This window comes from Macaca nemestrina, chromosome 14 (genome assembly GCF_043159975.1).
Source record: "Macaca nemestrina isolate mMacNem1 chromosome 14, mMacNem.hap1, whole genome shotgun sequence".
In the NCBI taxonomy this organism is placed as follows: domain Eukaryota; kingdom Metazoa; phylum Chordata; class Mammalia; order Primates; family Cercopithecidae; genus Macaca; species Macaca nemestrina.
This window is the reverse complement of record NC_092138.1, coordinates 111,263,376-111,273,363: the sequence shown is the minus strand read 5'-3', so window position 1 is coordinate 111,273,363 and position 9,988 is coordinate 111,263,376. Positions and strand designations below refer to the sequence as shown.

Sequence of the window (9,988 nt, the reverse complement as noted above, 5' to 3'; positions counted from 1 at the left end):
CTGCACTCCAGCCTGGGCGACAGAGCGAGACTCCGTCTCAAAAAAAAAAGAAAAAAAAAAAAATATATATATATATATATAGACCCAAGGTTCTCACTTTGCACATTCTTTCCCTCTCTCTCTCCCTCTCTCTCTCTTTTTTTTTTTTGAGACGGAGTCTCGCTCTTGTCACCCAGGCTGAAGTACAATGGTGCGGTCTCAGCTCACTCCAACCTCCACCTCCTGGGTTCAAGCGATTCTCCTGCCTCAGCCTCCCAAGTAGGTGGGATTACAGGCACCTGCCACCACACCCAGCTAATTTTTGTATTTTAGTAGAGACAGGGTTTCACCATGTTGGCCAGGCTGGTCTTGAACTCCAGACCTCAGGTGATCCGCCCAACTTGGCTTCCCAAAGTGCTGGGATTACAGGCGTGAGCCACCACGCCCAGCCTACACATTCTTTCTCTTCAGGAAACAGGGAAGACAACACCCAAAGCCAGAGAAAGGGTGCCGCAAGGGGAAGAAACCTAAAACGAAACGGAAAAGAAAGAATGGAAACAGACAAAGCAACAGGCCCACACAGGGAGGCGAGGACGAGTCCAGGAAGCGTGTTTAATTGGCGTGACATGGACGACATACAGTAGGAACTCGGGGAGGCCGGGGCATGCTACACGGCCCCTGTCCACCCCTAGGCCTTGCCTTGACCTGGCCCCAGAGACACACACCGGCAGGTTCAGACAGGACAGCACCCCAAAAAGAGACTCAAAGGGGGCTGGGAAGGCAAGCAGGAAAGAAAATAACCACAGCCAGAAGACACTGCCTTTTGTTTGTTTTTGCAAGCATTACACCAATTTCTCTCCCAAGTGGCAGGCTCCGGGTGGGAGGCAGCAGCAGCCCAAACCGCTACCCCTGGGCACGAGCCTCTGCCTTTTCGACGGGCTTTGATGATGACACTCACATTCGGGTCTCACCAGGCCCCTGTGAGGCAGGCCCAGCAGAAACTCTTGCTCCCATCCAAGGGATGGGGAAACTGAGACCCAATGAGCAGAAGTGACTTGTGCAAAGTCCCGGAGGAAGCCGGCCACTGAGTCAGGCTGGGAGTGAGGTGGGCCTCCCTCGGGCCGGGGACCACTGCAGAAACAGGGACAACGGGGGACTGTGCAGGCTGGGGAGGACGACCCAGGGCTACACCATCCTGGAGAAGGGGCAGAGCCTGAGCCTGGATGCTAAGATGCCAAGACAGAAGATGGGACCAGCTGTTTATTCAACAAAAGCCTTTTATTCATTCAAAAATTAACCATTGGGTTTATTCCGCAGATATTAAAAAAAAAAAAAAAAAGAGGGGGGGGCAAGGCTTCCCATCACAGTGCCCTTAAGTTAATTCACTTGCTATCCAGGGATGGCCTAGCAGAGGGGTGTCTGGGAAACGCTGCCAGAAATGTGGTGGCCCACGGCCTCTGAGGACTCACAGCTCCCTCCTCACCTCCCCACTCCAGCCTCCCTCCGGACCACCCGTCCAGTGGGGTTGCAGCCCCAGGTGCGTTGGCGGCTTACCAGCACCAGGGGGCGCGCCGCGCTTCCTTAGATCTCTTAAAATCAAACGCTGAAACCGCGCTGGGGACACGGTGACTTTCTGCCTGGCGTGTGGGCAATGGAGGCTTTTTCCAGAGAGAAGCTGACTCTCCAGGAAGGGATCCCAGGCATCCTGACCTCCCCACCAACCCCCTCCCAAAAGAGACAAAGTTCCTGAAACCCCAGGTGCACTTGTCTAGGAAATGGGCTGTCAAATTGAAAAGCATTTCAGGGGAAGAGATGTCAGTACAGAGGATGACACGTACGCTTGCCTTGATGTTATTTTAAACGTGGCCTGCTTAGATCATGGAAAATCGGAACATTCTTCTAAGTCAGCATCAACACAAAGTGAGGAACAGACGCTACGAGGAAGACGCCAGGCCGTGGTCTACTGGCTGCCTGGGGCTGGTGCCTGCCCTGGCCCCAGTGTGAGGCTCTGCAGAGGGACTACGGGCGTGCCCTCTGCATCAGAGCATCTGAAGGGAGCCGCATTGGGTGGCAAACGCCGCTGTGGAGAGGCACACGGGCTGCTCAGGAGGCACCTGGCTTAGGATTCTGCAGCATCACTGCAGCTAGAGGCCTGGGGAGAGGAAGGGGCAGAGATCGGTCCCTGCCGGGCAACCTCCAGTGAAAATGGCCAGTGTCCAGCACCCTGCCAGGGCCGGGAAGGGTGGCCCTTCCGACAGTTCTGGGCTGGCTCGGGGTGGGGACCCACCAGCTCGCTGGGCTGCGGTCGGCAAGGATACCGTCTGCTAAGGTCAGAAGCCACACTTGTGGCTTCAAACCAAAAGGCCAAAGGGCAGGATGATGGAGGAAGGCCGGACACACCGAAGGGGTCCACATGCTTAACCCCAGACACCCTCAGCCACAGGCCAAGCTGTACAACAGTGTCAGTCCCATTGGACCAGAGAGGCAAATCAAGCCTCAGGCAGAGGCCAAAGAAAAGTAATTTGACCTGGGAAAGTCCTCCTTCATCCTCTCAGCCCCGAATCACCATGTTCATCCCCTGCCCCAGACCCCAGGTCAGAGCCTGGCTGAGAAACTTCAGCCATTGGTGCTGAGTCCCAGGTAGCCCAGGCCAGTGGCTGAGCAGGGAGCCGACCGGCAGGGGCCTCAAAGAATCCACCCTTCAAAGTGGCCTGTGAAGGTGGAAGCACTGACCCCATCCCTGCAGGATGTTGGTGGGGGAGGGGGGTTACGGTCGAGCCAGCATGCAGCCCTAGAGGGCTGCCAATAAATGCCTCAGGGGTGATGCTGGGGTTGGCTGAATGCTCCAGCCAAGGGGAACAGCCACGCAGCCCCACATAGCAATGTCGCTCCAGCAGAGGCCTTCCTCGGGCTGGAGACCTGCTTGCTGAGGGTGGGAACCGAGGACCAAAGTGTCCCCTCTAAAACATGGGATGATAGGCTGTTGACTTTGCAAAGCAGCAGCAAGAATTCTAGACCCAGGCCTGGCCCTGACAGTCTGAGAAGCTGCTTCTCACCTCAAGCCTTCCCTGGGCAAGGACTCCTTCTGGGCCCAAAGGGAGCTCAAGGGCCGGCGGGGGGGTGGGGGTGGACCAGGAAATGCTGCGGGAAGGGACAAGGTGTGCCATATGACACATTCATCTGTTGGAACAGACCCCACACACCAGTAGCCATGCAATAGGGGCTACGCTGTGACTCAGACAGTCCCTGAGGCTGTTGGGGTCGAGCAAACTTAACCACACAATCACCAGACACGGGAAACTGAACCCCAGGCCTAGAATTACACCATGTCAGCATGGAAAAGGGCCTTCAAGACCAACCAGCCCAGGCCTCCTCGCTCTGCAGATGGGGCAACTGAGACCCAGAGAGGGCAGGAGGCTGCCCACAATCAAAGAGCAAAGGCTGGACCTCGGGCTCCTACCTCTGACCCAGGGTGGCCTCACATTCCTGGTGATGGTCCTGGGAACGCGCCTGCCTCAGTGGCAGGCAGAGCTGGAAGCCTCCGTGAAGACGTGTGGGCCACAGCCCCAGGAGTAGGGACTACCTTGATGGGATTGCCTAGAACTCTTCTCTCCTTTCCTCCCTCCCAGCCTTTGAGCCAAGAGAGGGCCAGGGAAGGACGCCATGCAGTTTACTGGAAAAAGCAGATAGGAAGGCGGGAAGGCAGAGCAGGAGAGAGTCATGAACTATCTTCAAATCCCTCCCCAGCCCAGGTAGGCGGGCGTCCCCTTTATTTCTGCTAACTTAACTTCGAAGACCACCTCTCCCGACTCTGCCTGGGTACCCAATGCCCCTTCTTCTGGCTCCCAGCCTTAGGCGCTCTGTTTTCCATGCTGCAGCAAACACCAAAACAAGAGTTGAAAAACCTAAAGATGTCCCCTGTTCATCCTCGGAAAAAGTGTTATGGACCCAGAGGAGAACAGGGATGGGGGGACGGAGGCAAAGGGGTTCGGCAGGAGGCATTCGGGCTGGAGGGAACAGTGCATTAGCCATTTAGGAATTTCCACCTCTCCCCTCTCCAAAAATCAAACACAGTATCTGAAAAAAAAAAATTTTTTTTGGCTTCTTGGCCGCTGCAGGCCACCATCCTCCCAAGTCAGCGTGGGCAGGTGGGTCAGGGCGTGCACATGTAAACGGTGGGCCTGCAGCCCTGGGGAGCTGAGGACACACCAGGCAGCAGCAACAGTTAACAACCAATAAATAAAAGATATCAATTATATATGTATATATATAAAAAAAAAAAACCTCACTTTCCCCACAAAAAGCACAATACTGTTATCACAAAAAAATCATCATCCTCATAATTAATCATCCTACCCACAGAGGTGGTTTTGCTGCTAAAAGATGGGACGACAAATAACGTTGACCAGGCAGAACCCCCAGACACCCTCAGCCCACCTACAGCCTCTCCGGCTGCCGAAGGACGAGGGACGAGGGCAAGGCAGAGTTCTCTGAGGTCCCCAGGCCTTCGCCCCATCTGTCAGTCTGTGTCTTCTACGACAGAAGGTAGTTGTTTTTTTTCTTTTAAAACGTCTGTTCGAAATAAAAAACAAAAGCACACACGCAAGAGAGCAGGAGGAACGGAGAGGCTGCCTGCGAGGCAGCCAAGTCCTTGGTTTTGCAGAGGGCTGTAGCCTTTTCCGTTTCGTGTTGTCGTTTTCCGGACAAGCAGAGGTTGCTGGCAATTGGAGCCGGTGGCTTCAGGCGGGGGATGGGTGCAGGACAGGGGAGAGGAGAGCCGGCGCCTCCCGGGTCAAGGGCAGCCGGCTGTGTGTGGACACGGAAGAAGGCTGGGTGGACGCACGGGGTTGGTATCGGGGCTGAGGTGGCCTCATGGCACAGAAGGAGGTGAGTGGTTCCCAGGCATCTGGAAGGCACAAGGAGGCAAGATGGGTTAAGATCCAGCCACAGGGGATACGAGTTAAGGTCTGGCCACAGAGGATAGGCACACAGAGCTGGCAGGAAGGTCGATAGAGGGCAAGGTGGCATTCTATGTCAGAAGTCCTAAAAATGTGCATAACATCTGAGGCACCCATTGGGTTCTTCTTTTTTTTTTTTTTTGAGTTGGAGTCTCGCTCTGTCACCCAGGCTGGAGTGCAGTGGCACAATCTCGGCTCACTGCAAACTCTGCCTCCCGGGTTCAAGTGATTCCCCTGCCTCAGCCTTCCAAGTAGCTGGGATTACAGGCGCCTGCCACCATGCCTGGCTAATTTTTTTTTTTTTTCTGTATTTTTTAGTAGAGACAGGGTTTCACCATCTTGGCCAGGCTGGTCTCGAACTCCTGACCTCATGATCCAACTGCCTCAGCTTCCCAAAGTGCTGGGATTACAGGCGTGAGGCACTGTGCCCACTCTATATTTATCCTTAATAAATAAATGTTTACCACTGCATTATCTGTAATAGCAGAAAACAGTAAACAAAAATGGAAGCAGAAAAAACAATCTAAGTGTCCAGTATCAGGGGAGTGGTGGAATACATTAGGACATACCCATAGGATAAAACAGTTTACAAGCCATTAAAAACAACGCATAGAACAGTCGATAAACACATGAAAAGATGTCCAACATCCCTAGTCATTAGGGAAACACACATCAAAACCACAAGGAGAGCCAGGAGCAGTGGCTCAAACCTGTAAATCCAGCACTTTGAGAGGCCAAGGCAGGAGGATCGCTTGAGGCCAGGAGTTGAGGACCAGCCTGGCCAACACAGTGAAACCCGGTCTCTACCAAAAATACAAAAATTAGCCGGGTATAGTGGCACGCATCTGTAATTCCAGCTGCTTGGGAGGCTCAGGCAGGAGAATGACTTGAACCTGGGAGGCGGAGGTTGCAGTGAGCCAAGATTGCATCACTGTACTCCAGCCTGGGAGACAAAGTGGGACCCTGTCTCAAAAAACAAAAACAACAACAACAACAACAACAACAAAAACCACAGTAAGGCAACCACTTCACACCCACTAGGATGGCTATCCTTTTTTTTTTTCATGGAAAATAACAAGTGTTGGCAAGGATGTGGGGAAACTTGAACCTCTGTCCATTGCTGGTGGGAATGCAAAACGCTGTCACTACTTTGGAGCTCAGTTTGGTGGTTCCTCAAAAAGTTACACATAGAGTTAACCATATGACCCAGCAGCTCCACTCCTAGGTATATACCCAAAGAACCCAAAATCGATACTCAGGCCAGGTGAGGTGGCTCACGCCTGTAATCCCAACCCTTTGGGAAGCCAAGGTAGGCAGATCACCTGAGTTCAAGAGTTCGAGACTAGCCTGGCCAACACGGTGAAACCCCGTGTCTACTAAAAATACAAAAATTAGCTGGGCATGGTGGTGCGTGCTTGTAGTCCCAGCTACTCAGGAGGCTGAGGCGGGAGAATCGCTTGAATCTGGGAGGCAGAGGTTGCTGTGAGCCGAGATCACACCATTCACTCCAGCCTGGGCAGCAAGAGTGAGACTCCATCTCAAAATAAATAAATAAATAAATAATAAACAAAATTTAAAAGGCTTTTTTCTGAGATAAAATCTCACTTTGTCACCCAGGCTGGAGTGCAATGGTACAATCTCAGCTTACTGCAGCCTCAATCTCCCTGGTTCAAGCAATCCTGCTGCCTCAGCACCCCTGAGTAAGTGGGACTACAGGCATGTGCCACCACACCCAGCTCATTTTTGTACTTTTGGTAGAGACAGGGTTTCACCATGTTGCCGAGGCTGGTCTTGAACTCTTGGGCTCAAGTGATCCACATGCCTCGACCTCCCAAAGCGCTGAGATTACAGGTGTCAGCCATTGCACATAGCCTAAATAAATTTAAGAGACCTATCAACCAATTGCAATGGGTAGACTTTATTCTGAGTCTGATTTCAGTTTAAAAAAAAAAAAAAGGGTGAGATAACAGAAAACTAGAAAAGCAACTAGAGATCAGAGGATATTAAGGAATTATCGATTTTTTGCTTTATGAATTTTTTAAAGAATCTTTATCTTTTAGAAATACACTTTGAAATGGATTAAGTATGAAGATGTCTTGAATTTGCTTCAAAATAACAGGAGTGGGGGTGGGAGGGGGAGGGCACAGATGGTACAAGATTGGCAGGGAACTGGGGATTCGGAAGCTGAGTGATGGGTACAAAACATTACACTTTTTTTTTTTTTTTTAAAGAGATAAATTCTCACACTGTCACCTAGGCAGGAGTGTAATGGTACAATCCTAGTTCACTGTAGCCTTTAACTCCTGGGCTCAAGCTTCCTGAGTAGCTGGGACTACAGGCATGTGCCACCACACCTGGCTAATTTTTATACTTTTTGTAGAGACAGTCTCTCTGTGTTGCCTAGGCTGGACTCGAACTTCTGGCCTAAAGCAATCCTCCCACTTTGACCTCCCAAAGCACGGGGATTATAGGTGTAAGTGACCACTTGCACCTGGCCAGCATTACACTATTCTCTCTACCACTGTGTATGAATGTTTCCATAATAGATAATTTGTTTTGTTTTGTTTTTCAGACAGAGTCTTACTCTGTCGCCCAGGCTGGAGTGCAGTGGAATGATTTTGGCTCACTGCAACCTCTGCCTCCCAGGTTCAAACAATTCTCCTGCCTCAGCCTCTCAAATAGCTGGGATTACAGGTGCCCACCACCACATCTGGCTGATTTTTATATTTTTTGTGGAGATGGGGTTTCACCATGTTGCCCAGGCTGGTCTTGAACTCCTAACCTCAAGTGATCCATTTGCCTCAGCCTCCTAAAGTGCTGGGGTTACAGGCATGAGCCACTGTGCCTGGCCCATAATAGATAATTTTTTAATATCTTCCCCAAATTCCCAACAACCTGAGTGTCCAACATGGTGGAACTGGTTAAATTATGGCCCAGCCATGTGATGGAGCATTACACAGCTATGAAAAATGATGGCTCAACATTTAATGATGTGGAAATAAACCTCATCTCAGTTTCTGAATAAGTCAATGACTTACATAACTGCAAGTGATCTAGGAACTATGAGCTATCAGGAACCTGAGGAGGCAAATAAATCATTAAAATGATAGAACACAAATTGGATATAATTACTACAGCGTAGGCACAAGGAACAGCCCTATAGAAGAAAGAAGGCCATTTCCCAGCAGAGCTAATAGAAAGGGGGATCACATCATGGGAAGGCTCTTGTCACTTTGACAAGCTTGTCATGGAAATAACATGACGTGGTGATTTGCAAAAGGGGACTGTGAAAAATTAGACAATGGATCAGCATTTACCATGGGATGTGTCAAGGTACACGTCAAGCATTTATATGATGGAAATATTGGCCGGGCACAGTGGCCCATGCCTGTAATCCCAGGACTTTGAGAGGCCAAGGCGGGTGGATCACCAGGTCAGGAGTTCGAGACCAGCCTGTCCAACATGGTGAAACCCCATCTCTACTAAAAGTACAAAAATGTGCCAGGCGTGGTGGCGAGCACCTGTAATCCCAGCTACTTGGGAGGCTGAGGCACAAGAATTGTTTGAACCCAGGAGACAGAGGTTGCAGTGAGCTGAGATCACGCCACTGCACTCCAGCCTGGGAGACTCCATCTTGGAAAAAAAAAAAAAAGAAAGAAATATTAATAACAGTGATAGTTCGTTTATAAATTGGTTTTAATTATATATTTCTGTGTGACTCAGTTTACTGCGTGTGAAGTTTTGTAAGTGTTCAATTATTTTAAAATCACTCTGGACACTAAAATGCTCACTGTGATTATATCTGAGTCATATATAAGGTATTTTTTGAAAATAAACTTTTTAATTGAGGTTTTCTCATAAAGCATATTTTCTAATGTCTCTTCAGTGAAAAAGGATTTCTTGTGAAAAATAATAATAATAATAATAGACGCTTCAAAACAGTGTAGGCCTGGCCAGGCATGGTGGCTCATGCCTGTAGTTCCAGCACTTTGGGAGGCTGTGGTGGGTGGATCACCTAAGGTCAGGAGTTCAAGACCAGCCTGGCCAACTTGATGACCCCATCTTTACTAAAAATACAAAAAGTAGCCAGGCATTGTGGTGGCAGGCGCCTATAGTCCCAGCTACTTGGGAAGCTGAGGGAGAATTGATTGAACCCAGGAGGCAGAGGCTGCACTGAGCCGAGATCCCATCACTGCACTCCAGCCTGGGTGATGGAGTGAGACCCTGTCTCAAAAAAAAAAAAGAAAAAGAAACAAAAAAGCCGGGCGCGGTGGCTCACGCCTGTAATCCCAGCACTTTGGGAGGCCGAGGCGGGCGGATCACAAGGTCAGGAGATCGAGACCACGGTGAAACCCCGTCTCTACTAAAAATACAAAAAATTAGCCGGGCGCGGTGGTGGGCGCCTGTAGTCCCAGCTACTCAGGAGGCTGAGGCAGGAGAATGGCGTGAACCCGGGAGGCGGAGCTTGCAGTGAGCCAAGATCGCACCACTGCACTCCAGCCTGGGCGACAGAGCGAGACTCTATCTCAAAAAAAAAAAAAAAAAAAAAAAAGAAACAAAAAAAACAGGGTAGACCTCCTAAACAAAATGCCAACAAATCAAATTTTATGATACATAAAAAGATAACACATCATGGCAAAGTGGAGTTTATTCTAAGAATGCAAGGTGATTTAGCACTCAAAAACCAATCTATGGCTGGGTGCAGTGGCTCACACATGTAATCTCAGCACTTTGGGAGGCCGAGGTAGGAGGACACTTGAGGTCAAGAGTTCAAGACCAGCCTGAGCAACGCGGTGAGACTCTAGCTCTACACTACAAAAAAAAAAAAAAACAAAAAAACCCCACATTTTTAAAAAATTAGCCAGACATGGTGGCAAATGCCTGTAGTCCCAGCTACTTGGAAAGCTGAGGGCTAAGATGGGAGGCTCGTTTGAGTCTGGGAGGTCGAGGCTGCAGTGAGCCATGACCTGGTGACTGGGTGACAGAGTGAGACCTGGTCGCAGGGAAAAAAAAGAAAGAAACAAAAAGAAAAAGTGATGGATGTCACTTCC

The 9,988-nt window shown here is 50.1% G+C and overlaps 1 protein-coding gene across 2 annotated transcripts in view; it reads right to left on the bottom strand.

The window, feature by feature from the left end:
* Positions 1-577: 577 nt before the first annotated feature.
* The window catches only part of LOC105464031 (neuronal calcium sensor 1), a 64,837-nt gene continuing 55,426 nt past the window's right edge, over positions 578-9,988 (bottom strand). For both annotated transcript variants that reach the window (XM_011711648.2, XM_071078433.1), the window contains exon 8: positions 578-4,885. The gene's annotated coding sequence lies outside the window, so the exon portion shown is untranslated. The remainder of the gene's footprint in view (positions 4,886-9,988) is intronic.